The sequence below is a fragment of the Ochlerotatus camptorhynchus genome, unplaced genomic scaffold, assembly GCF_037179485.1.
Source record: "Ochlerotatus camptorhynchus isolate MF236.1 unplaced genomic scaffold, CSIRO-AGI_Acam_v1.1 ptg000162l, whole genome shotgun sequence".
Lineage (NCBI taxonomy): Eukaryota > Metazoa > Arthropoda > Insecta > Diptera > Culicidae > Ochlerotatus > Ochlerotatus camptorhynchus.
The window spans coordinates 701288-727501 of NW_027040652.1; the positions used below are offsets into that span (position 1 = coordinate 701288).

The 26214-nt window shown below is 38.6% G+C and overlaps 1 protein-coding gene across 1 annotated transcript in view; it reads left to right on the plus strand.

Annotated features, from left to right (window-relative positions):
* The first annotated feature begins 906 nt into the window (after nt 1–906).
* The window catches only part of LOC135701457 (tetraspanin-11-like), a 65649-nt gene continuing 40341 nt past the window's right edge, over nt 907–26214 (plus strand). Inside the window, exons 1-2 of the mRNA XM_065222267.1 lie at nt 907–1016; nt 11036–11323. The gene's annotated coding sequence lies outside the window, so the exon portion shown is untranslated. The remainder of the gene's footprint in view (nt 1017–11035; nt 11324–26214) is intronic.

The following is a 26214-nucleotide window of genomic DNA, read 5'->3' on the forward strand; positions in this document are numbered from 1 at the left end:
CTGTGGAATCCATCTTCCCCTACTTGGTTAATTTAAAAATTTAAAAATGTTTCAACACTCTTGAAAAAACGAATTTTTATTGAACAAATTGAATTTATTTTACTATACTCGCACCAACTTGAAAAGAAGCGGTGAAGATATTTTTGCGATCTCGTTGAAAACTTTCTCTCAAAACGCCTGGAACCACAGCTGGTGTGAAGCCACAAACCACTAAACGAACCCCGCCGCGATTCGGGTCGAAGTCACCCACTCTCTTCGACGTTTGCATGTTTTGTTAGTTCACTGCCGGTAACTCAAACCGGCCATCATCGCGGTATCCAACGCGACGTCTCCATACCAACCAACAGCATGCTAGTAAGTGTTGTTGTTGAACCTAGTGAATGAGTGGTGGTGTTGTGCATTATTTACACGGACGTTGAAACCGACTCAAAAGTGACTTGAATTCGACTCTATTTTGCTTGGGAGTTGAATTTTCCGAGATTTTCCTGGAAAAAGCTTCTCGAATATGAGGGATTCACTCAGTCTATTAGTATACTCCTAAACAGAGTAAAATTTTCAACGATTTGCTTCATATTCGAGAAGTTTTTTCCTGCTCGGATAATTTTCTCACTTTGTCAAAGTTGAGTCATACTCAACTCACTTTTGAGCCGCATTCCTCGTCCGTGTAGTAGCGTCCGTCCGTAGCGTTTATACATCACGGTCAGCCGCCGTAGCCGTTTGTTGGTTGGGTTGCTGTTGCTGAAACCACTCACATGGATCGATCGATCGCGTGCCTCACTCACCAACCACCTATCCAACACCATAGCACCCAGTCAGACAGAGTGCCAGTCGATCTCGAACCGTGTCCGTAGAAGGAAGTACCTTTTCCCCCATCTGTCCGATATAGTTAAAGTGGTGATCCCGCCGTCGTGTGCGTTGCATTTTCGTTGCGGCGTTATTGGGCTTTGAAACGAGTGGCTTCTAGTAACGAAAACATACGCGAACAAGTTGGTCGTGTGTGCGGGTGTGCTATTCAGGTGACTACTCTCGTTCGTTACATTTAGCCTCCCCGAAAAGGTAGAAGAAGATCATTTCTTTTCGGGTGATATTTAACGATCACGGCAGAGTGTTGTGTTATTGTGTGTGCATGTTTTATATCGTAAATATAAGGGCATAACTTAGCTCCAAAATATGGCAACTGAAAACGATCCGGTGATGAATCCGAGAAAGGAAGAAAAGCTGTGCACGACAAAGCCCTCTCTTAAAAGATGTACGATTTTTGTCGAAGTTGATGATGATGTTTTCGATGGTTGTGTTTGTTGTTTTTGTTGCTGCTATTATGGACCTTCTGTTGTAACTACTGGCTTCGAGGCTGCTGCTGCTGCTACTGCTACTGCTAAACGAGACGATTATTGTAGGTACCTGTGTGTAGTACGTGTTGCTGCCGTTGCCCAGTAGCTGCCCACATACCTACCTCTTCCGGACGCGGACGGTGTAAAAATTAATATCGAATTTTAAGCATTGTGTAACCATATTATTATTATTTGCTACACCGTGTCCCGTAGCGTCGCAAAGTCGTCGTGTCCCATGCGGTCAGCCGCCAGAGGGCCTTCTATTTTATTACAATCACCGTCTGCGTGCAACCATAAACACGTGAGCTAAGTGGAAACGGTGCATGAAGAGTTGAAATTGATTTAGTTTTGAGCTCGATAAGCAGGTCACATGTATCACACGTTTTGCATGTTAACATTTGTTATTATTGAGAGGCTGTAAAATTATTGCATTGGTATAGCTAATGGATCATTAGATCAACCGAATGGGTCATGAGGTCGTATAAAGAAATTTGCAAGGCTGTAGTTAGAAATGGTTTTAGCATTCTTAGTATCAGTGCTGTAGTCCTAAAAATTGAGCTAAGTGGTCGCACTAAATTTGATATGTATCAATAGAAGATAAGTTGGCCTTCACAGCACTTCATTGAAGTCCAGTTTATTGTAAAATCCCTGCCTAATTGATCTCAAAAAAATACCACCATTAGGATTACTCTACACTGTGTGAATCTCATTGGTCATCATTAACAGCTTTTCAAGATCCTGCAGATTTCTAGGTTCTCCAAATTGTCCTAGAATTAGGCCCTTAAGCCTTCTACAAGCTCGAAGTGTTTAGATACGCACATTTCCGACATATATCATCATATATATCATCAGAGCTACCTAAAGCCTCATGTAAACATGGTAATTATCAATAAGATATTTAATGTTCACCCAACTATTCTGGAGTTAAGATCTTGGAGTTCTACACATCAAAAAATTAATTTTGATATCACATCAAAGTGGATGCACTTCAATCGTGTCAAAAATATGGTGTAATATTACTTGCCATAAAGGACAAAATTATCATTAATACAGTGTATGAACTGACATTACGCTGCTTTTACTGCATTTGTTTATTTTTGTGGCCATAAAAATTACATGAGATTTCTGACCTGATTCAAGTGCAACCGCTTGGATGCAATATTAAAAAAATCGCTGTGTATAGGTTCAATGAAGTCTTGATTTATGTCCTGAAAATCTTTATTATTCCGTGTAGCTCAAGAGAACCTTTTGACAAGATGCTCCAACCAACTCAGTCGATTCTCAAAATATGAGCTCATTTGGTTGCGATCTCATACGGCACTGGCCTTTTGGGAATTACTATGGGAAAAGTGAACTTTTTGTTCACCTTGGTGGAGCAAAATCGACATTTTGAACCATCCTAAAGCATAGCAGGGGCCTCCATTAGCTCAGTTGGTAAAGACGTAGCTACAATGCAAGACCATGCTGGAGGTGGCTGGGTTTGATTCCCGGCTCGGTCTAGGATTTTTTCGGGTTGGAAAATGTCTTGACTTCCTTGGGCATAGAGTATGGTTGTACTTGCCACACAACTATACTGATGTACAGGCATCGAAAGCTCTCAATTAATAGCTGTAGAAGCGCATATAGAACACTAAGTTGCAAGCATGCATTAAGCTTGAAATGCGAAGAAGGAGGAAGAAGAAGAAAGCATATCATGGAATCAATAAGATATTTAATGCTCAGTAAACTGTTCTGGAGCTAAGATCTTGTAGTTCTAGTCAGGGATCGTCTGGAAACACGCTCACAGCTAAAAAAAAAGTTGTGCTGTGTGTTATTAGTCACCTGCACACGATTTTTTAGAGAGTAAGAGACCAGATAGAGTACGTAAAAAAAATGAAAGACGTGCAATGTGGGTACGAGCGTACAAGAAAAAGCACAAAGAGAACTCGAAATCAACTGAAAATAAGCACATTCTGCAAGAGTGCACATTTTTCATTAGCACATGCTCATAGGTTAAGCTCATTGCACATCTCTTTATTCTCGACGTGCCAACACACAGATCTATGTGTTTACTTACTCGACTGTGATTTTTGCTGTTCCATATCCCTGGTTCTAGATTCAATGAAGTATTGAATATTGTCGGGAAAATCTGTATGAGTCCGTGAACCTAAAGAAAGCCTATGAGAATCAATAAGATATTAAATGCTCTCCAAATTATTCTGGACTTAAGATCTTGAAGTTCTACAGGCCGAATGATGCATTAAACAATGTCGTGGAAATCATTATTAGTCCGTGAATCTCAAGGGAACCTTTTGAGAACAAGCGCATCATGGAATTGTAGTGGTGGTAAGGAAGATAATCCTTTCAAAATGATTCTGGAGTAAGGATCTAAAAGTTTTACAGGCTCAATAAACTCTTGAACTATGTCCTGACAATAACCGCATTATTCAATGGAATCAAAAATATAGTATTGCTCGCCAAAGTATTCTGGTTCTAAAAGCTAGAAGTTCTACAAGCTTAAGCCTTGAAAAGAGATTATAGAGCCTAATGCACACCATGGAATATATATGTGTATATGTATATCAATAATATATGTAATGTTCCCTAAACTATGCTTGGGCTAATACAGGCTCAATCATGACTTGAAAAATATCCTGAAAATGTATTGAGTCCGTGAAACGCAAGACAACATGCACATCATGAAATGGTATCAATAAGATATGTAATGCTCTCCAAATTATTCTGGAGCTAAAATCTACAAGTTCTACAGACTCAATGATGTCTTGAGCAATATCCTACTACCTGTGAAGCAGAAGAAAAAATACACATCATAGAAATGGTTCACTTAACTGTAGAAATTCAAAAGGGGGCGGTCCCGGCGTAGTAGTTTACATCTATATCCCTCACCAGTGCTGCAAAATCTCGACAATACACGGCGATATTCAAAATTCTGCTTTGGTCACTCATTTGAGCTAACAGTCATCGTTAAGTCAAACCATGTCAATTGTCCGTGACAAACATGTGCAGATTTTTTAATTAGCTAAATTTGAAACGAAATTTAATTACTTCCATTCCATGGATCCGTTAAAGTGAACAAGCATCTACGTACTGAACTGCTTGGATAACAATAATGTAACTCAGAATGCACGAAATAACACTTTTTATTATCAGATGAATGTTTGTCATTGACGAAAAAATTAATGAGATTTTGAAAAAAGTTTGTTTTGAGGATCCAGTCTATCAGTGACTATGTGAAAAACAATGTTTGTACAGTCGTATTCGTATTTTATTGATTGTCGAGCTCAATAATGACATTTTTCGAGAATTAAATGTGGCGTTTCCCTATCTCTTTTCTCCGGACGTGGTTTCGTTGGTCCCTTCGGCGTCTCCTGTGCTTCAGCCTGCTTTGCATTCTCCTTGGCCTCAAGCAGAGCCTTTTCGGCCGCTTCGGCTCTTCTTCTCCATTCTTGCAGTTCCCGATCTGCCACAGCTATGCCGGATTAGATGACCGTTGCTAGTAGCTTGACCTCCTTGTGTATGTTGTTCTTATCCTTCACGAACACATAGAGTTCATCGATCTTCCTCCTAACCTCCGTCATTTTGGTTCTCCCAAGCTGCATTTCTTGCTGTTTGCCACTGCTGGATTTCAGTGTGAATATTTGGCATGGCACCGCACCTAGCTGCTCTCCTTGGGATCCATGCTGTTCCACTTGGGGTATGCTACTACTGGAACTCGCTGTGGTCACCTGGTTCGACGCTGGTGATCTCTGCAACTTTCCGCTTCTTGCGAACACGTTCGCTCCTCCGTTTTCACTATCTGGCGTCTTTCCGACTTTTTTTTTTTTCTTCGATTTTCTCCATGGCTTAAATAATATGACAACCATCCGAAAGGACTTGGTCACCTGACCAACTTTGCTGAAGACAACAACGTTCTATATGGAGAGGTTCTCAATATACAGTTTATATAGGAAGTTCACATGCACACTAGCACTGCGTAGTAAGAGAGTTCTGAACTAATATGAACACCATACAAAAGGACATGATCACCTGAACAACTTTGCTGAAGACAGCAACGTTCTATATGGCCAGGTTCTCGAGATACAGTGTATATAGAAAGTTCACATGCACACTAGCGCTACGTAGTGAGAGAGTTCGTAACTAATATGGTCACCATCCGAAAGGTTTTGGTCACTTGAACAACTTTGCGCAAGACAGTAACTTTCTATATGGCCAGGATCACGAAATATTCTATGTTGGACCTATGATCCATATATTATAGCACCCGTCATAAGTAACATAAAAGTGAAGCGCCTCTAGCGGCGTAGTTCCCAATTAAACCTGAATCCAATGACACAGGCTTGTTGCTCTATCCCAGTACAACAACTTTGTCGAAGACAGTATAGCTCTATATATAATGAAACAAATTAGATAATCCACCACAGCCCCTATTAGTGAAAATCCCATAAGCTGTGGGTATCCTTATTCGCGGTTCCTTATTCACGCCCCTGTTACCCCGGCAATAAGGATTCCGGACTGTATGCATTGAGTGGCCATTCAATTCTTACCTAAGTCAAATTAGCCTCCCCCCCCCCCCTCCTTCACACCATCAATGTAAGAATGTCTTTCCTTATATGACACTTACGAAAAGTTTGAAATTCTAGCTCTCCCCGCCCCCTAAATGGGCTCGTATATATTGAATGATTCCTAAAACATAAATCTCGCATTATCAAACAGCATTTAAAGATATTATGTTAAAAAAATTAAGCGAAAAAAAATGTCCCAATTTTGTCAGTGTAACGTTTTTGTCAGCCCTAAATTTATCAGGGGGCTGACAAAATCGGGACATTACTGTATAGAAATCCTCGTCAAACTCATGCTTGGTGCAAGATAAGTCCGATTCTGTTTTGAAAAAAACATTTTTTGAATTTAGTTATAAAAATAATAGTGCAAGAGATCCAAAATTGGATGAAAGATGATAGAGTTACGATGAATTTAGTAAAAGCAATTTCTTAAAGGTAAAAAATCCTCCTTGACCACCTGTAAATCTCATGCTCGAAGACATCTCTTTCCAAGCCAATTTGAACCAGAAAAACGAACGAATTTTAGGTTTCATGAACAGTCGAAAAATATGCCGCATCCTACTGCTCATGTTTCAAAGCAGGATGAATATGTTAAGAAAATTAGTTTCATTCCGACTACATGAGACTAAGGCTCCGAAACTGAGGAAATCCCAGACTCCAGACTTGACGGTATATGATTTCAAGTTTTTGGGTATGTCTTGAAAAGTTTACATAGTCCGGTATTTTAAATTTTTCTACCAAAATCTTTAAGACTGGGATCTTCTCACTCTCAGATCCTGGAATAATTAAAATCTGTACCTCCTATGTATGATGAACTAGCTTGTACAGAACTTGTTATTGTTTTTCAGTGAATGTTCGAGTTTTTAGAAACGATAATGGACTAACTTTGCATTTTTACTGGTGCAAATACCCAGACAACCAGAAGTCGTATAACAATGTACAGATAGCATCGTGAATTGCTACAGTTTAAGTCAACATCGCATATAAGAATGACATACATCGCCATGACAGGAGGTTGAAAGACAAAATTTCGAATGACAAAAGATCAAAAGTCAAAATGTTAAAACACAAAAGGTCGAAAGACAAAAGTTTGAATGGACAAAATGTCGAAACACAAAAAATGAAAAACAAAAGGTCGGAAGACAAAAGGTCGAAAAACAAAAGGTCGAATGACATAAGGTTGAACGACAGAAGGTCGAACGACAGAAGGTCGAACGACAGAAGGTCGAACGACAGAAGGTCGAACGACAGAAGTTCGAACGACAGAAGGTCGAACGACAGAAGGTCGAACGACAGAAGGTCGAACGACAGAAGGTCGAACGACAGAAGGTCGAACGACAGAAGGTCGAACGACAGAAGGTCGAACGACAGAAGGTCGAACGACAGAAGGTCGAACGACAGAAGGTCGAACGACAGAAGGTCGAACGACAGAAGGTCGAACGACAGAAGGTCGAACGACAGAAGGTCGAACGACAGAAGGTCGAACGACAGAAGGTCGAAGGGACCAATGGTATAATGAATAAAAGGTAAAATCTTCGAGAAAACTCAACTGAGCTTGAGCTTGAGCTTGAGCTTGACCGCCCACGGTTGCTACTCTGTTACTGCCAGATCAGCTGTAATTACACAGAGAACCAATAGACGATGCTTGGGACTAGCAATCATCCTCAATGTGGAAAAACTGGTGATCTTAAATTAGGCAATACCAGCGCCGGCCGCGCCCGAACACAGGTCAAGAAAGGAATGGGAAGAGTTGTGTTGACATGACACTCGCTTTTATGGAATCCGAGAACACCTCTGCACTTCCACGAGGAATCACTGGGATGTTGGATAAGAGGGTTGGGTTTGCAGCAGGGTTCGTTTTGGTAAACGATAAGCTGAATTGATGTCCTAACGATCGTATAACGCGAAGGAGCTTGGGACTAAACCCACGGTCTTCTGCTCAGTAAGCAAAAACGTTTGCCACTAGGCAGACGAGCACCTTTTTAATCACCGAGTTGCTGTTATTACATTGTAGTCATATTAACAAATAAAACGATTGACGATTCTTGAATGTGGATGGGCCTGAGATTAGACTCATGATGTTCTGCTCAGTAAGCAAAAACGGTTGCTCTAAGGCCACCGAGCCCCTCATATCACATAATACCGTTGCTCAAATGTGTGTATCCATTCAAACCCGGAACCAACGACAACAACGAGTTTCGCAAAATACACGATACACAAGCGATTTTACCATAAATCTCTTTGATATGCAAGGACCTGGGACAGCGTTTTTCTGCTCAGTAAGCAGGCCACTGTAACCGACGATCTTTCAAATCCGAAAACTAAAAACTACGAAAAAGTACTTAGGCCTTCATTAAGTTCCACTTTCACGCGACGTTCAACGACAGGGTCCTATCCAGGATTACATCTGAAAAATCCAAATCTGGCCAACGCCCACCTAAACCTGTTCTAATCCACCTGAAATGACTAACGAATGGAAGACTTTGACTACCCAGCCATGCAATAGTCTCATTCCGTGCCTTATGGCAACTTGATGATTCTATTGCGCTCATCTTTTGGCACCACCCAGGGGAGACTTGGTCCTGTACCCAATGCTTAACTTATCTCCATGCTACTCAGCTACTCGCAATTTCTTGTGATATAGTGGGCGGAATATTATTATATGAGACAATTCAATGCAGACGTCTTTCCAAATTTGGCAGATCGACAGGTAATCGGTGAGTTACCACGATAGTTGCTATTCAACAACTCGACAACGTCCCATCGTCAACGCCTGCTATGAGAATTTCCCATTGCAGACGTCAACGAAATGACGTCATCGAGCTATCGATCAACTACCCTGGTTATCGCCTGGTACCTTATAGCACGATGCTAGGAGGCGAACCGGATGAATCGATGAGCTACCTCTCCAGCTGCATCAGTAAGTCTTCGAGAAAACTCAACTGAAATACTCGAATGTAATTTCTCCATCTCGATGCTAACTTTTTTGTCGGGCTACGTTCAGTTTTTAGTCAAATCTTGAATAGAGGCACTCTTCTTATTATTGGTGAAACTTGTGTGATATTTCGGTCGTCTGGTCCCAGTTTTTGACCGTACCCAAGTAACCATTTTGGGGGCCTCCCTTAGCTCAGTCGGTAAAGACGCACCTACACAGCAAAACCATGCTGGAAGCTGGAAGTGGCTGGGTTCAATTCCCGGTCCGGTCTAGGATTTATAGGGTTGGAAAAAATCTCGACTTCCCTGGGCATAGAGTTTGATTGTACTTTCCACCCAATTAAACTATTGCAAACATGGTACAGACAGCGAAAGCTCGCAATTAATAACTGTGCAAGGCCATCTTACAACACTAAGTTGAGAGCACGCAATAAGCTACTAGGCGATAAACAATAAGCTTCAAATTCGAAGACAAATAAGACAAAGAAGAAGAAGAAACCATTTTAAATTTATCACTTTATCATGGTTTAGACTTGAAGGATACTTTAAAACTTTGATAAAATTTGCAATGTTACTATGGTATTTTAGTGGATTCTGAATGGTGAAGAGGATACCAAACTTCCGGATGGCTGTTTGAACTGCTCATTTCCTGAACAACAGGGTGGGAAGACTGTACCATTTGTGCAAGATCTGTGTGCAATACACATCAATAAACAACAGCTAAACGTCATCGGAATACAAATGGCAAACTGTTGAAAGAGTGCTTATAATACCTGGTACTCTCTATAAAAAATTGCGCATCCCACTTAAAAAACCAGGTAAAAACTGTTCTACTTTAACTCCAATCTGCTTACAGCTTGGTGTTACAAAATTACCATGAAATGAAGAGCTTTGAGTGTGTTGGTTTATTTCCTTTAAATTCCGATACGCGGATTTCGTCTACTACTTGCAGACTTCATCAGTGCCAAGCAGGCATGGAAAATCATTTACATCCATTTATCTCTAACTTTTTTCTTCAACAGCATTCCGCAAAATGATGCATAAAGCTTTAGTAGGTTTTGTTATTAGCTACAGCTTTTGCCCATAACTCAAATCTGTATCTCGTATGCATCACGAATTAGAGTGGACAGAACTTGTTACTGTTTTTCAGTGAATGTAAAATACATTCACTGAAAAACAGTAGTGGCTTCTGTTTGCTCTGGTTCGTCATACATAAGAGATACGTTGTTAACAAAAGTTTTAGCTAATAACAAAACCTACTAAAACTTCATATACTATTTTGCGAAAATCTGTTGATGTAAAAGGTTAGGTGCAAATGAATGTAAATGAATGCACTAAATGAATGCCAATGATTTTCCATGCCTGGTGCCAAGTACTCAACACCACCTCTAACCGTTGGAGACTAAATTTAGGTACCTGGTTGGGTAAATTGTTACATGGCAGTGGATACCTGCTGATTTTAGTACCTATTGATTAGTATATAACTGGTAGACAAAAGATGGATTCTTCAGTGGTTTTGAGTACTTGGCACTGATGAAGTCTATAAGTAGTAGATGAAATACGGGTATCTGTCAAAAGATAAGCAATTATAACGGAATTTAAAGGAAATAAACCAACACACTCAAAGCTCTTCAAAAAGGGATTCCGTTAAGAGGATCGACAAATTTAAAAGATTTACCATGAAATGTTGTATGAAAAACCAACAAACTTTACCCTTAACATCGCCGCAAAATTTCGATTTTCAATGCTCAATTTAAACGTCCGCCTAACGAAAGCACAGTACACACAACAACCACAAAAAGTCCATCGAGCAGTGAGCAGCTTTAGCGCCGTTTTTATTTAGACACCTTTATTTGAAGGTCGCATTCATTGCTGATTTTTTTTTTGTATATATTTTTACATCCAGCATGTAGGTATTTCTTAGCAATCCACTCATCGAAAACAAACAATTTGAATATTTAAATTATTCATGAAACGAAACAATCATTAAGTGCAGCGTGCGTTGTGCTTTCTGTGTGCAGTTGAAGAAGAAAAGAAGCAAATCGGAATAATTTTCAGCAACTCACATGCAAAAAACCATCAACAAAAGAACCACTAACTCGCGCTAGTTGCCGATAATTATCGATCCAAACCAATCTGCATACGATTGAACGTGAAGCTTTTTGTTTGTCAGTGGTGTGCAGTTGTCGAATGATTCATGCCTTCTTCCAGCTAGTCGTCATCATCGTTACACTGCAGTCGGTAGTTTAAGTGACTTCACCGAGTGGATTCCATCGTGGAAGGCGAACTTGTCCCAAGTGACTACTTGCAATTGGAAAGGATTTCCACCGACGCACAAAGAGGCACTCGTCGGGTCCAACAAGTAGCCCGGTATTTGCGCTAAAACCACTACCACTAGCCAGCCGCGCGGTTTTTTTTTTAGTAGTGGCGGAGATTGCGGAGCGGAAGCCTTTAGCTCCATCTACCCGCGCGCTAAACAGAAAGAATAACACAAAACAGGTTAGTAAATTGTAGTTGATCATACCTACACTCGGGTAAGCATGGTAGTTACAGTTCCATACGGTCACGTTGGGAGGAAAATATCGAGCTTATCCGAACGCCAATTGATTCAATATAAATTCTACCGGTCTTTGAAACCGCGCTTGTGGCAGGGGCACGGTTGCTGATGAGGAAAATTAGCTTCGGATGGAATGTGTCTCGTTTCAGACTCAGGGTGAATGACGAACGGCTGATTTGCATGAAATGCCTATTAAGGAGCGTTTATGATTGAAGTTGGAGTTGAATTTCTAAAAAGTAATGTCCATGGCTTATTGAGCGGTGCTTAAAGCTGGTACAGTGAACAACCTTATTGGAGTTTATTGAGTTTTTGATAGAAAAAGCCATTGCCAGTGCCAGACCACTGTTCTACAAATTACCATAAACAGTGAAAAATGTTTCGAAGGATTCTGAGAGAGCTCCCAGGAACCAGCCGTCTTGAATAATGTTAAGACTCGTTTTTGAGCAACTGCAGTAGGGACGTAACCACACGCAAAACACACCATTTCTCTTACATCCAATGTAAGCTTGGATTCACTATATCCTCTGGATATGTGTTGCATACAAGCAAGTTTTTCCAGAATGTGATATTTTTCCAGATACAATACATTTGGGGAAAAAAAAATTGTTCAAAAAATAAGCTGTCTTAAAAATTATTTTCAAAACTGTTTACAGAAACCGTCAGGTTCATGTGCAAAACATTTCAAGTTCTGCATACTTTCATACTTCATATCTGTAATAGAATCTTACATTTCCCGGTCGGGAGTATATATGGATTTTATGATTTTCACGAAGCAAACCTTTTAGAACCAAATTTACCTTTTGTTCTAATCCAATTTCTTATAGGTAATTTCCTGAAGGTAATTCACAAATTGACGAAGCTTTTCCTCAATCAAAAATTATAGTAACAACTTCTCAAACTCCCTCACTTCTTGATTTACAAAAAAATTATACTAAAATTTTGATTACAATGATTGTTCTAATTTAATTATAATTATAAACCACAATCATGTCAACTAGAATAAAATATTAATTAAAGATATTTAGAAACAATTGAGTCCTCCAAAAAAATAATTTAATTAAAAAGACACTAAGTAAACACATTTTCTTGTAAGTGTGCAAACATGAATATGTCTCGAGTGATTTTTAAACAGATGTAATCAATTCGATTTTTAAAAGCCACCAGACGCTGCTCCAAATACATGACGTTCAGGGTTTAGATCTACGCTTGTGTAATGCACCACAACTGCAGAGCAGATGTTCCGAGGTTTCACGTTCCAAATTACAGAAACGACAGATATCACTCTGAACCCGACCAATGTTCTTCGTGTGATATCTACTACGGCAGTGCCCAGTTACTAGGCCAGTGTGTATACCAAGAGCTCTTTTATTGAGCTCCTAGAGCTTTTTGGTGTATGTTATATTTAGGAGTTATAAATCTTTTCGACTGGTTGCAGTTTGTGACAGTCGTCCAATTGGCCATCACCCTTTGCTCTCCCCAGCATTTGAGTTCCATGTTTACCGTAAAGTATGATATTCAACAGTATGGTTCTGGGCCAAAAAACTGTAAATTGGAATCTAACTTTGCTAGGTCGTCTGCCCTTTCATTGCCTTCAATGTCACAGTGTCCTGGTACCCAATATAAGTTTACTGAGTTCCGTTGGCACAGTTGCCGAAGTGAGAGAATACATTCCCACACGATCTTTGATGTACATTTGTAAGCACTCAGTGCTTTCAGTGCTGCTTGACTATCAGAAAAAATACAAATATTTGCACAAGTACAGGTATTACCTCCTCAGACAAACATGTACACATTCAAGTATGGCTACAATTTCCACTTGAAACACTGTTGGAAAATGTCCCATTGCAACTGAAATATTTGTCCCAGGGCCAAAGATTCGTGCACCTGTTCTTATTCCAATTTTTGAGCCATCTGTGAAAAATATGATTGAGCCTAAACGAACGTTAGGACCTCCAGTTTCCCAATCCGAACGTGCCGTTTCACATAGGTTGAAGGGAATTTCATAGTTGTCCTCTGGTTTCATCCAGTCTCCATTCATAATCATCACTGGTCCTCTTTGGAAGTATTGTAAGGCGCTTAGATGATCAACAAGGTCACCTGGCATGACTTTTCTAGATCTTTTGAGCCTTAGGCAGTAAAGTGGATGTGTCCAACTATCGTGGAATAACGCCGTTACCTGCTGGATCCAAATGCTTTGAGATAATCATTAACGACGTAATGTTTGAAGCCTGCAAAACATACATCTCGACATCTCAGCATGGATTCTTTCCGCAACCTTCAGTCGTTTTGTAACCAAGGAGGTCAAGTCGACAGTATCTACACTGACATAAAGGCTTTGTTCGATTCAGTTGATCAGGATACCCGTATAAAAAAGGACCATAGAGGCACAATGAAATGTATTGTAACCATACAAAGAATTTATTGTATTTAAAATGAATCATATTGTCTACAACGATAAAATAACCATAGAATGTATTGTTTTCGCTATATAATCTATGGTAAATGGGTAAATCTACAATAGAACAAGGGGGTTGTTTGTATCTTAACCATAGGAAAAATCACTTTTTCCCGAACAAAGATGAGCTTTTTACCATTAATTGTATTGTTGTTCTATTGTTGAAAATTCTTACTATATGGGACGTATTGTAAATCTATTGAAATAACAATATGATAAAATTTCTTTTACAATATGCGTACAATAAGATCGATTGTTGGCAATAGATTTTGATGTAATTGTATTTTATTTTATGGTAATTGTATTGTTATTTTTTTCCGGGTATCCTGTTAGCCAAGCTGGAGCGGTTAGGAGCATCTTCGAGTATTTGTAGGTGGCTGAGATCATATTTAACTGATCGTCAATCGTCCTTGAAATCTGCTGCTTGATGTTCTACGCAGATAGCATAGCATAGCATAGCATAAACCAGGTTGCACAATGTCGTAGGTGGTACGAGCTCTAAACTGTTGTTAAGGAGGAGACCCACCTTCATCCGTTGCTGTTAGATAGTACAAAACTAACAATTTTCGCAAAGTAAACGTTTTACTCATTTCATTTATTCAGTCTCAAGCTGTATTCAAATGTTATACGATATGAGGAAACCTTTATTCAACCTCTATACAAACAAATCTGGCGAACTTAGTCAGCTACTTATGGCTGTTGGGACGGTTGTGACAAGCTCTTATTGCATATCCATTAACGCTTATAGCTGTTATCCTGCTGTTTAGTTGTATGCGGACTTGAAAGGCGCGTATTCAACCTTTTTCCCGGTTATCCAATAATCACTACACAGCTTTGTCTGGAAGCCGGGTTAAATATTTTCTACAATATTTTTAAATGAAGGAATTAATTGAGTTTATATTTTGCTGTAAATCAAATTAATCCAAATTAGTTGCAAGCAACACCACCAAATTATTTATCCTGCACCGGAAATCTGGAATCGAACTCGAGACGACCGCATTGGCAATCCTTGACACTAACAACTGTGCTACGCCAACACTTTGAACTGATGCAAAAAAAAAATCTACATGCCCTTCTACAACAAAATTGCTGAGTAGAGGCTTTAAAATAGTGCACATGACTCACTTTTCTCGACTAGTTACTTCACCTTTGTAAAGGAGCAGAGTAAAAGCTGTAAAACTGCACACGTCTAAAAATAAACCTAGCTGACTGTAAAAATGCGTCCAAAGTAGCGCTAACACAGTTGATTAGCTGGGAACAGGTTGCTTAGTTGTCGAAAAAACACTTTTGATGTTTATGTTATTCAGCAAGAGTGGTTAGTTGTGCAGAAGCCATCAAATGAGTAATAGTTGAAAGTTGATTAGGATGTGTATAGAAGTGACATTAGCGTTTATTGGCTGTTGTTATTCAGTGAGATTGGTAAATTGAATAATGGTTGTGAAAAAGTTGAGTAAACGCTCTACAAAAAAATTTTGCTAGCTTCTGCTTGTAGCTGTATATGCAGCTTTTTTCAGCTACTTTACAGCACAACGCTGCAAAAGTTGGCTTACAAAGCAGAAAATGTTAGTTGGGTAATTTGTGGTTAACCACAACCTTTTAGATACAGGATGAGTCTCCTTCCAACAGACTAGAGCTGTCCTGGCCACGGCCTTGCATCTGGTGGGGATGGGAGAGGAATGTTAGTCCGACACTTACTTAAGAGAGATACAGAGAACTCTGTCTTCTCAAATACTTCCCTACTCTCTACGGTGCTATATCAATCATCCACAGACATATTTTCAAATCTCCACATGTTCTGGGCTATGGTATCCCACCAGGTGAATGCAGTTCTGCCACGCTTCTTATAAGGCAATCTGTATTCAGCAGCTAGTTTTAAAAGGTGATTATCAGGTCTACGAACTATGTGTCCCCAATATCTCAGCTGACGTATCATGATCTATTTTGTGACCGATTTTGGTTCGCAAGTGGAGTTAGTGCCTGTCTCGGGTTTGCAGAGTGCTTTTATCTGCCCACATATTTGCTTCTGATACCTTCTGAGGGACTTTCTTGACCTCTTTGTAAGTACTGTGGCTTGAGTACCATACACCATAGTTGGTGCAATAACCGTCTCGAATAGTATCGTGCCCATCTTCATTGTTGGTCTTCTCTCCTTTAGGAAATCTAGTATGGTTCTTGAGGCAATAAGTGCATCCCTTGAGCGCTTACGGGTGGTTAAATTCCGGTGTAGTCGTTTCGTGATCGGTACTCCAAGGTAGACTACCGAAGATGTTGTTTTGTAAACATGCCCAGCAATAACTATTTCTTCCATTAAAAGATCGAATATATAAGGAGAAAGAGGGCATCCCTGTTTAACCCCTTTCATTCGATTTTTTTGGAGCTGTATTTTGTCCTTTCCAAAGAATCTGTTGCTCCTCCATATTGAGGCATCTCGTTATTCTATTGGTCAGTTCTTTCGATGCTCCTTTACCCATAAGAATGACTGGAAGTGCCGTGAGGCTGATATTGTCAAATGCTTTTTCAATATCTAAAGCCATCACTATTATATCGGCGCTAGCATTCCATTTTTCTTCCAAAATGCGGCGCGTAGCAAAGATGTGGCCCAACGTTGAACGTTGACTTAAGAAGCCTGCTTGATGAGATCCGATAGGGCTGGTACATCCAATCAAATTTTGTACCCGATGTTAGCTAATACAATCTTCCTGAAATCCTTTGCTGTCTTGGGGGTTTTAATTTTGGGGATGGGAATAACTAGAGTTTTCCGCCATCCTGTAGGAATGTTGCTCTCCTTCCATACTCTCTTAAGTAGGCATATTTTAGCAGTTTAATCTGTATCCCATCTTCCCCAGCAGCTTTACCATTCTTACAGCTTTTGATTATTGTTTCTATGGGAGCGATGTCTGGTGTCTCCAAAGATGCATCTTATTCGTTTAAAGTATCCAGTTCTTCGGGCAGAAGGTTAATTGATTCCGGGTCTATGAATTGGTTCAATGAACTGTCCAGGAATTTCTAGGCTGCTGTTTTTTTTTTTTTGTTTTTTTTTTACGTAATTATAGGTTCTCTTGATTCTTTCCCCTGGTTTAAACTTCTCGAGATTGTTGAAGAACTCCATTTCTTCCTTCTCTTATTTTTATTCACAAAGCTTTCTATAGTTCCGCCGCGCTTCAGAGAGGTCTTTCAGTCTACGTGAGCTCAAAGGGCATCTATTTTTCCAAAACAAACATTTTTTTTATATTAGCCAAAGCGAACCGACGATTTGGAGAGTTAGGAATCTTTGCCAATTTGTTGATTGAAGCAGTTGCTGCTTTCTTCAGTTTGTCAACTAGCTTATCCCACAGTTCCGACGTTGATAATGAACCATCTTCCATATTGATCGTTGTCGTGGTACTTCTTTCTATAGGTTTCGTTCTGTAGCGATGTTTGTTACGTCCCAGTTGACTATAGATTCCGTATTATTTTTAATCCGATTCGTCTCACCTTTGCAATTGTTGTTTTTTGTTGATGACTTACCTCTGATCTGAATCCGGAACGTGAGCAGCTTATGATCGGTTTGAACGTCTACAAGCATGAAACCACGAATTTTCTTTATGAATATTTTCGAGTCAACTCATGATCTACAGAACCCTCATAAAACCAAAATTGTTACTTGGGTTGTGTTCCTGGCTGCTAGTTTATGCGTACGCGTGAAAAACTTCATTTGTATTCCATTATCATTAGCTTTTTCGTGTCCTGCAAACTTCGCTATAAGCTCGCTCTCATCCGGGCCTAAATCTGTGCTCATCCGGGCCTAAATATAAGCTCGCTCTCATCCGGGCCTAAATCTTGGTGTTCTACGCAGATGATTTGAAAATCTACTTGATTGTATGAGCAGTGACGACTGTCGGCAATTGCAACAACAGCGAGATTTATTTGTCAGTTGGTGTGCGCTGAATAATCTCACTGTCATTGTGTCCAAATGTTGCGTCATATCCTTCCGAAAAATGAAAAATCCTATCCTACATAACTATACTATCAATGGTACATTCGAAATGCACTATTCGGAAAAAGAGGATCGAGCAAATCGACAACTAGGATTTATATTCAAGATAGCTAATGAGTTTGATGACCCTCTCTGTCTTCGAATTTGCTTCTTCTGTCTGGACACCATATGATGGTATGTGGATTTCACGAATAGAATCAATGCAGCATAAATTTGTAAGAAGTGCCCTGCGTTGCTTACCATGTTCAAATCCATTACGGCTGCCTCCTAACGACCATTGCTGTGCACTGCTTGGTATTGAATCGCTAGTGGTTAGACGCAATGGGCCATCTTAGATCGAATCACAAAAGATCGATTCTTTTGGTTCGATTATTTGATTTTTTGAATCGATCTCAAATACGACAAAAATCAACTAGATCGATCCTTTTCATTCGATTTTTGTTTCGATCAAAAAAATTGCAGTGCATTTGCAATTTAATATTGATTTTGTTTGTCTTCACCTTTGCACATCACTTTGCCTTGAACATGAACGTTGAGCTGGGAGATACATTTGCTATTGCAACGCTCCTTGATCCCCGTTTCAAGACACTGTAACTGGAGCCTTCAGCTCACGTTCGGGCAGTTAAAATTGTGGCTGAGCAGATCTATAGTACCGAAGGAGTATACAGCTATCCCCCGAAGAACACGTTACCCACTGAGTTGCACTCACCGCTTTTTTCTCGGCGGGGTTTCAACCAGTCGGTCTGATTTTTTTCATGTGAGTAGGGTCAATGGAGAACTAGTCACTCGCAGAAAATCAGAGCGCTTGATTGTAAACCCACCGAGACAAAGCGGTGGGTGCAACTCAGTGGGTAACGTATTCTTCGGGGGAAAGCTGTACGATGATATGCTCACATCTGTCCCCCCACCAAAACCAACCAGAGACCTGTGGGATATTTATGACGAAATGGTAAAGAAAGTTATTAATCTACATATGTACAAACATTCACTTCTTATGACATATTTCAGGTTCATCAGTCCTCTGCTATGTCAGAACTAGATCGCCATGGGGGCATATCGGCAGAATTACAAAATTTCTGGCATCAGCATGTTTTCCCACGTTCTGCCGATCCTTTTCAAGCATGGGAGAAAATGAATATCCCCATATATACTCCATTGCTCGAGACTGTTTATCAAGAATGGTAACAAGTGCTCCGTCAGAGAGGCTATTCTCTAAAACTGGTGAAACCACACAGAATCGATATCGACTCAATGCAAAACGCATGGCTCAATTAGCTTTTTTGGGATCCCTCTCGGATGAGTTTTGGGATATTTGAATTAAGTACTTTTCTTACTTACCTGCTTTTACACTCCGACCATCTAATCGTTTTGTGTCATATGTTTATCTTTCGTTTTTTAAATCGTTCATTGAATACCAACAAAACGAATATTATAGCCTGTTAAATCACTCACCTAATCAAGTATCCTGAGCAAAAACTTCCACATGTCAAATGAAATCAAAATAGTCATTTACTATCTTCTCATCATGTATGTATGTTACACTCACAACTTTTACTGCGTACGTACTACACAATTTTTTTCTAAATGATATCATTCATCACACTAAATGACTATTAAAAGTGAAATGTCATAACAAGATAGCTTATGTAACGTTATATCAACTTGACAGAACTTGGCATTATTCTGCACCAACTTTTTATATTATACGTTGCAAAACATTTACACTTTATCGAGCAGCACCGTACTCTACAGGTGGCGAAGGTGGCAAAGACCTGAGGGGCTGAAGATACATGACTTTCTCCTTATTTCAGAAAAAAAAAACCTTGAACAATTTCTTAACATTCGTGGGTAAAACAAAGTTTCAAAAACTACCAGTATGTTATCAAATCAAAACCTCCGCAGTATAGAGTCCTTACCGCTAACCGAAGCAATGGCCCAACGGAATTTTGTTTCTCCGTGGCCCCCTTCTTAAGTCACAAGTACTAGACTTAATAAAGGGAAGATTATGGATATCGTGATAGTCAAAATCGAAAAACAAAAAATATAGATACATATATATGGATTCACTTTATGCGTTATACTCAGAATACCTCTGGCGTTTTATAATTATTACCAATTTGGTTTCTACGTTGCTGTTCAATTTATGCTGGAGGTGGTGGATTTGTGATATTCTGAGTAGTTATAAATTATGACTACTGTTAATATAGATATGTAGATTAATGCAAAATGACACATCCCATGTGGCTCTCGTACAAGAACCTTACTTTCGTAAAGGAAACTTTTATCTAAGAAACCTCGTGAGCCCAAACTTTGCTACTTTTAGCATAAGTGGAATGCCTAACTTCTCGAGCATATGTGCGTGTCAATAACGCAAATCTTTGAAATAATAGCCAGAGATGTTTGTGCTGTTACAATTGATGTTACCTTTGGAAACCTGTATAGGCAATACGTTTACTGTTTCAGTGCTAGGTTTTTACGTTTATATCAGGTTCTTGTTTTAGACGTTCCCAAGAACTCGTGACATTACTGCCGAAAGTGTTAAATCTGACCAGAGAATTTAACCCGTACGGAAGTGAGTCTATCTTTGAGTGATTCAACATATTCCCCATTGAACTCAAACTTTTCTGAAGTTATTAAATATGTTATGAGCTGAATACATGGATCCATTGTTTCCAATTTTTTTTTTGAAGTGATTTAAAACTTTTGTAAAGTTCAGTACAGTTCGAAGTTATTCTGTACGTGCTATTTTTTCTGAAATGGTCCAGTACTTTCCAAAGTGATCCTAAGCTTTTCTCAAGTTATTCAGTACTTTCTGAAGTGATTTCAAACTTTCCTAATGTAATGTAATGTCAGTATAGACAGATCTCGTTTTTGGCAACGTAACTACAGTGCACTCTCTACAACTCGAGTTGAGTTATAGAATAACAATCCCATGCAAATTCGCTATTGCAGTAGCCATGTCACTCATTTTTATTATGGTTATATAACTTGATATCCAGTTAGTGGACATCGGTTTGTTGAGAGTTAACTATACTTCATCTATGTTGCCAAAATCGAGACCTTTTTCGATGTGTCACAATTGAGTGGATTAGCGCTAAGAATCAATACTCCCTTAAAATTCGTGGAAGTGATGAAGATCTCTTGGTTTTCGAAGGTCTAATTGACCTACATTTGGAACCGGTCAGCGCAGTTATTGCCTATCGTAAAATATGAGATCACCAGTTTTTAAACGCATCCAACGCATCGTTTGTTGCTTCTTTCTCAGGTAATCTGGTAATGACAGAGTAGCAACCGCGAGCGGTTAATCATACTCAAGCTCAATTATGTCTGTACTATCTGAATAACGTACATTTTGAAGTTTTTCTGCAGTAATTCAGTACTTTTCCAACTGATTCCGAGATGTTATAAAGTGTTTCAGTTCTTTCAGAAGAGATTTTGAACTTTTTTAAATGATTCTGTGCTCTCGAAAGTGATTCTAATTTTCTTGTAGTGATTAAATATTTTCTGAAGAGATTCCAAACTTTTCTGAAATGATTAAGTTATAAAAAAGTGATTTAACTCTTGAAGAAGTGATTTTAAACTTGAGAGAATTGACACAGTACTTTCCGAAGTTTTGTGAAGTTGTTCTTTCTGGAATTATTTAGTTTTTACGGAAGCGATTACAAATTTTCTGGAAAGATTAAGTATTTTCCAAAGGGATTCAGAAATTTTCTTAAGTCATTCAATACTATCAGAAGAATTTCAGAGCTTTCCTAAAGAGATTCATTTCTTTGATAATTGATTTCAAACTGTTAAAAGTGATTCAAGTCTTTCTAAAGTGATTCAGTACTTTCGTTAGTGATTACAAACTATATGGAATCATTATTCAGTACTTTTCGGAGTGATTCCAAACATTTCTGAAGTGATTCAGTACTTTCAGCAGAGATTCCTATTTTTCTGGAGTGATTCAGTACTTTCTGGAATGATTCAGTGCTTTCCGAAGTGATTATGAACATTCTGAAGCGAATCAGTATTTCCAAAGTAATTCCGAACGTTCCTGAAGTGATTCAGTGCATTCCTAACTGATTCAATTATTTTCGAAGAGGTTCCGTTCTTTCAAAAATGATTACAAACTTTCTGGGATGATTCAGTACTTTCCAATATGAATCCGAAGTTTTCTGAAGTCATTCAATACATTCAACATTCCTGAAGATATTCAGTATTTTCCTAAGTGATTCCAAACATTTCTGAAGTGATTCAGAGCATTCCTAAGTGATTCAATTATTTTCAAAGTGAACTTTCCACAATGATTCAGTACTTTCCAAAGTGATTTCGAATATTTGTGAAGTGACTCTTAAAATTTCTGAAGTAATTCTGCACTTTTTGAAGTGATTCCGAACCATTCTGAATCGATTCAGTACGTTCAGAAGTGATTCCGAACATTTCTAAAGTGATAAAATACATTACTATGTAATTCAGTAGTTTTCGAAGAGATTGAAAACATTTCTGAAGTGATTCAACACTTCCGAGGTGAGTCCAAACTTTTCTGAAGTGATTTTGAACTTTTCATATCTTATTCAGTGCTTTTTGAAATGATATAGTACTTTCCGGAGTGATTCCGAATATTTATGAAGTGATTTAATTATTTTCTTAAGTGATTCCGCCAATCAGGATTTGCAACGTTAGTGGTTAACCACAATCAGATGAACTTTTTAACAGTTCAGTGCTATCATTTACCTTTTTTAACACAGGCAACTTCAATTTTACCATTTTTAATTGATTGTTTCCGTAACATGTTTATCAGGGGCACAAGCCATTTCAAAGTTAAGATTTTGTTAATTTTCCCCTGAACATGTTTACCAGAGCCATTGAAAATTTAATATTTTTTAAAAATTTCTTCCTAACTACTTCAAATTTAAAGATTTTATCAATTTTCAAGAATATTTTTTGGTGTCATGAACATGTCTATACCAGGGGCGCTAGCATTATACATTTTTCGTTGATCATATTTCCAAGGGACGCAAGCCATTTAAAATTTAACATTATTTTTAAATTTTTCCTAGATTATGTTTACCAGAAGGGCAAGATATTTTATTTTTTTTATAAATTTTTCCTTAAACTTGTCTACCAGGGACTCTACCTATTTCACATTTATATGTGTTTTTAAATGTCTCTCTGATCATGTTTAGAAGGGGCACAAACCACTTCAAATTTAACAATTAGGATCATTTTTTACCTGCACATGTTTACCCGAGGTTCAAGGCATTTAAAATTTGACTTATTTTTAATTTTTTCCCTGAAGTTGTCTACCAGGGACGCAAGCTATTTTCAAATTGACATTATTTTTTTTTTTTTCAAATTCGCTGAAACAATTTTAATGTTTTATCTTTTTTTCTAGAACATGTTTATCAGGCGCAATCAATTTCAAATTTAACGATCCCTCGTATCCCTGATCAGATCAGGGGCGCAGACTATTTCAAATTTCATGTTTACCAGGTACACTAGCAATTTCTAATTTTCTGAACTTGTCTACCAGGGGCGCAAGCCACTTGAAAGTTAACATTTTTAATCAACTTTTACCACAACTTGTCTCCCAAGAGCGCTAACTATTTCAAACTTTATATTTTTTAAAAAATTTCCAGATCTCACATTTAAAAAAAATCCCTGGACATGTATATCAAGGGCGCTATCGACTTTAATTTGAACGATTTCAATCCTTTTAAACATGCTTACCAGGGCCGTAAATCATTTGAAATAAATCCTTTTTAAATGTTTTCCAGAACGTGTTTATCAGATTTTGATAAATTTTCTCTGAACTTGTCTACCAGGGGCGCATGCCATACCAAATTTACAATTTTTTAATTTACCTGAACATGTATATCAGCCGCTAGTTATTTCAAATTTAATATTTTTTAAACTGTTCGTCGAACTTATTAATTGGGGGCGCTGTGTTCGAGGGGACTGACTTGGGTGCAGTGTATTTTTTTTTTAAATTTAACATATGCGTTGAGATTTTGCTCTCATTTGATTGCTGTATTTATCTATTTTGTAAACATTTGTTCGGTTTGCAGCTAAGTAGTCGCCGACTACCCGCGACTACCCACAACCACGGCACTCCTATGATCCATAATATTTGAAAAGATTCAAAAAGATCGATTCAAAATGATTGATTAAATCAGCGAATCGATTATTTTCAAAAAAAAAAATGAATCGATTCTTACCTCAAGATCGACCAATGCTGGTGCCAAACAATTAAGACGAACACTGTATGGATCCAACAATCCTATCGATACTATAAGTCGAAGACTCCACGATAATTATAGTTTGATTGACTTCAACATTTCTTCTGACTACGGAGTCGATAAGAATGATTTTATTTTGTGCAGTGTGTAAAAGTTTTAAAGATAAATTCTAATTCATTAAGCCCACGATGTCAGATGAATTTAAAATATAAATACAAATACAAATCTCGTAAATTTCTAGATGGGTTATAATATTTTAAAAATTCACTCTGAAGCTTCTCAATTGAGCTTGATAACGTCAAAAAGTGTCTTAATCTCAAAGAATTGTGAATTTCCCGCATCTAGCATCTTTTTTTTTTGTAAAATAATTTTCCTAATTTTTTGTTGTTAGAGGTATCGCCAATAAATCGAATAGCCTACCCAATTTAGTATTTTATGTAATTGATGTAACTATTGTTATTGCTTCTCACTGCTATCAGCCCTGTTTGCCAATAACTCTAAACTGATTAACCTCCTCCTGGTATTTTTCATCACCACATCAGATTTGAGTCGGGTAGTGCTTCTTTAAACGCAACATCCGTTAAAATAAGTTTGTGATCCGTGTTCACCGTCGCAAAAGATTGACGATTGGTGAACATAAATTTGATTAGAAGAAAATATAAGATATATTAGTACTAAATTATGGAAATCATCAATGAAAGTCACCGTTTTGTTTTGAATGCATGTTGCATCATACACGCTTTTCCGTGAATTAATCAGACAAAGTTCTACATACCCACTATAGCATTCGATTCTCCAGACCAGTCTTGTAAGTGGTCACGGTAGTCGACACATTTTCTATGATAATCGTCTGCCGTTGCCTCCGACATTTGCAAAACAAGCTATCATAGTACAGTACCAAACTAAAATGTCATATGACAGGCTCTGTCATACGACACTGCCGCCGAAGACCGTCACGAATGTGTGTATTTTAGTTTTTCACATAATAAGAGCTGCTGATGTTGTGCTTGTGTGAATTCTGAAACTGGCAAGCAATGATGTCCTAGTAATAACATTTCTGATCAGAAATAGTTTAATTTACACAAAACTGAGAAATTAGAACGAAATCACATTTGTCATATGATAGTTATTTGATAATTTTCTTTTTGCTCGAATGTTATTCTACCGTTTGTGTTTTGTGAAAGAGACGACGGTAGAGCATGAGTGTACGAATACAAACAGACCGTCGCACACGACAACGAAGCGAGTGTAGTAAAAAACGTCAACTGTTTCAACCCCTGCTCCAGACAGCTGGGCGTCGTTTCCCAGGTACATCCCGTCGCATTGTCCGGTGGCACGTATTATTTATTATTCTACGTATGGCACACAGTGACAAACTTGTTTCATTTGAAAACAAAATCCGACTGACTCACCTGTGATTAACAGAAGTGGTACATTCGTTTGCGGGGTGGCGGTGCTGGCGGTGACGGCAACAGCCCTTACCTAATTTACGGCGGCCCCACCAATTCAACAGTCATTCAACAGACACAATCGATGAGAGCGCGGTGGGTAATTAATCAAATTGGACAGACACAATGCTTCCGGCTCGGTCTTCCCAGCGCGATGAACGGCTTAGATTGCGATTGGTTTGGAATTTTAATAGAAATGTATTCATGAAGCCCTCTAATATCTGTCCCGAAAGTGTCGATTAACCTTAACTAATTGAAACATAAACCACGTAAAGGTGTTAATGTCGGTGATGTTCGATCAGTGTTTTGTTGTGACGACGACCATGGTTTGGGAAAATTAGTCTCTAATAGAGCAATTCCAGTCAGCCTACGCTCGCCTCCAGAACGCAACAAACGCACATGTGAGCAGAGAAACAGTTTCACAACATTACGAAACGCGCCAAGAGAGCTGAAAATCTCAATATGAATATTGATGAACATGGGTCTTAACGAGCAAACGGGGGTGTCACCCAGGTTCGGTGTCAGCATCCGGAATCAACACTATATCTCGGCACGAATGTATGCTTCTAACATCTAATTCAATCAACTTCGTGACCAAGTGTCATAACTGTACGCATAACCAAATTGATCCGGAGAATATTCCAACCCCAAATCGGTGACAATCAGATCAAAATTTTCCGTTTGCTCAATGTCTTGAAGCCAGACGAAAGCCCGCTCAAGCCGAACTGATCCC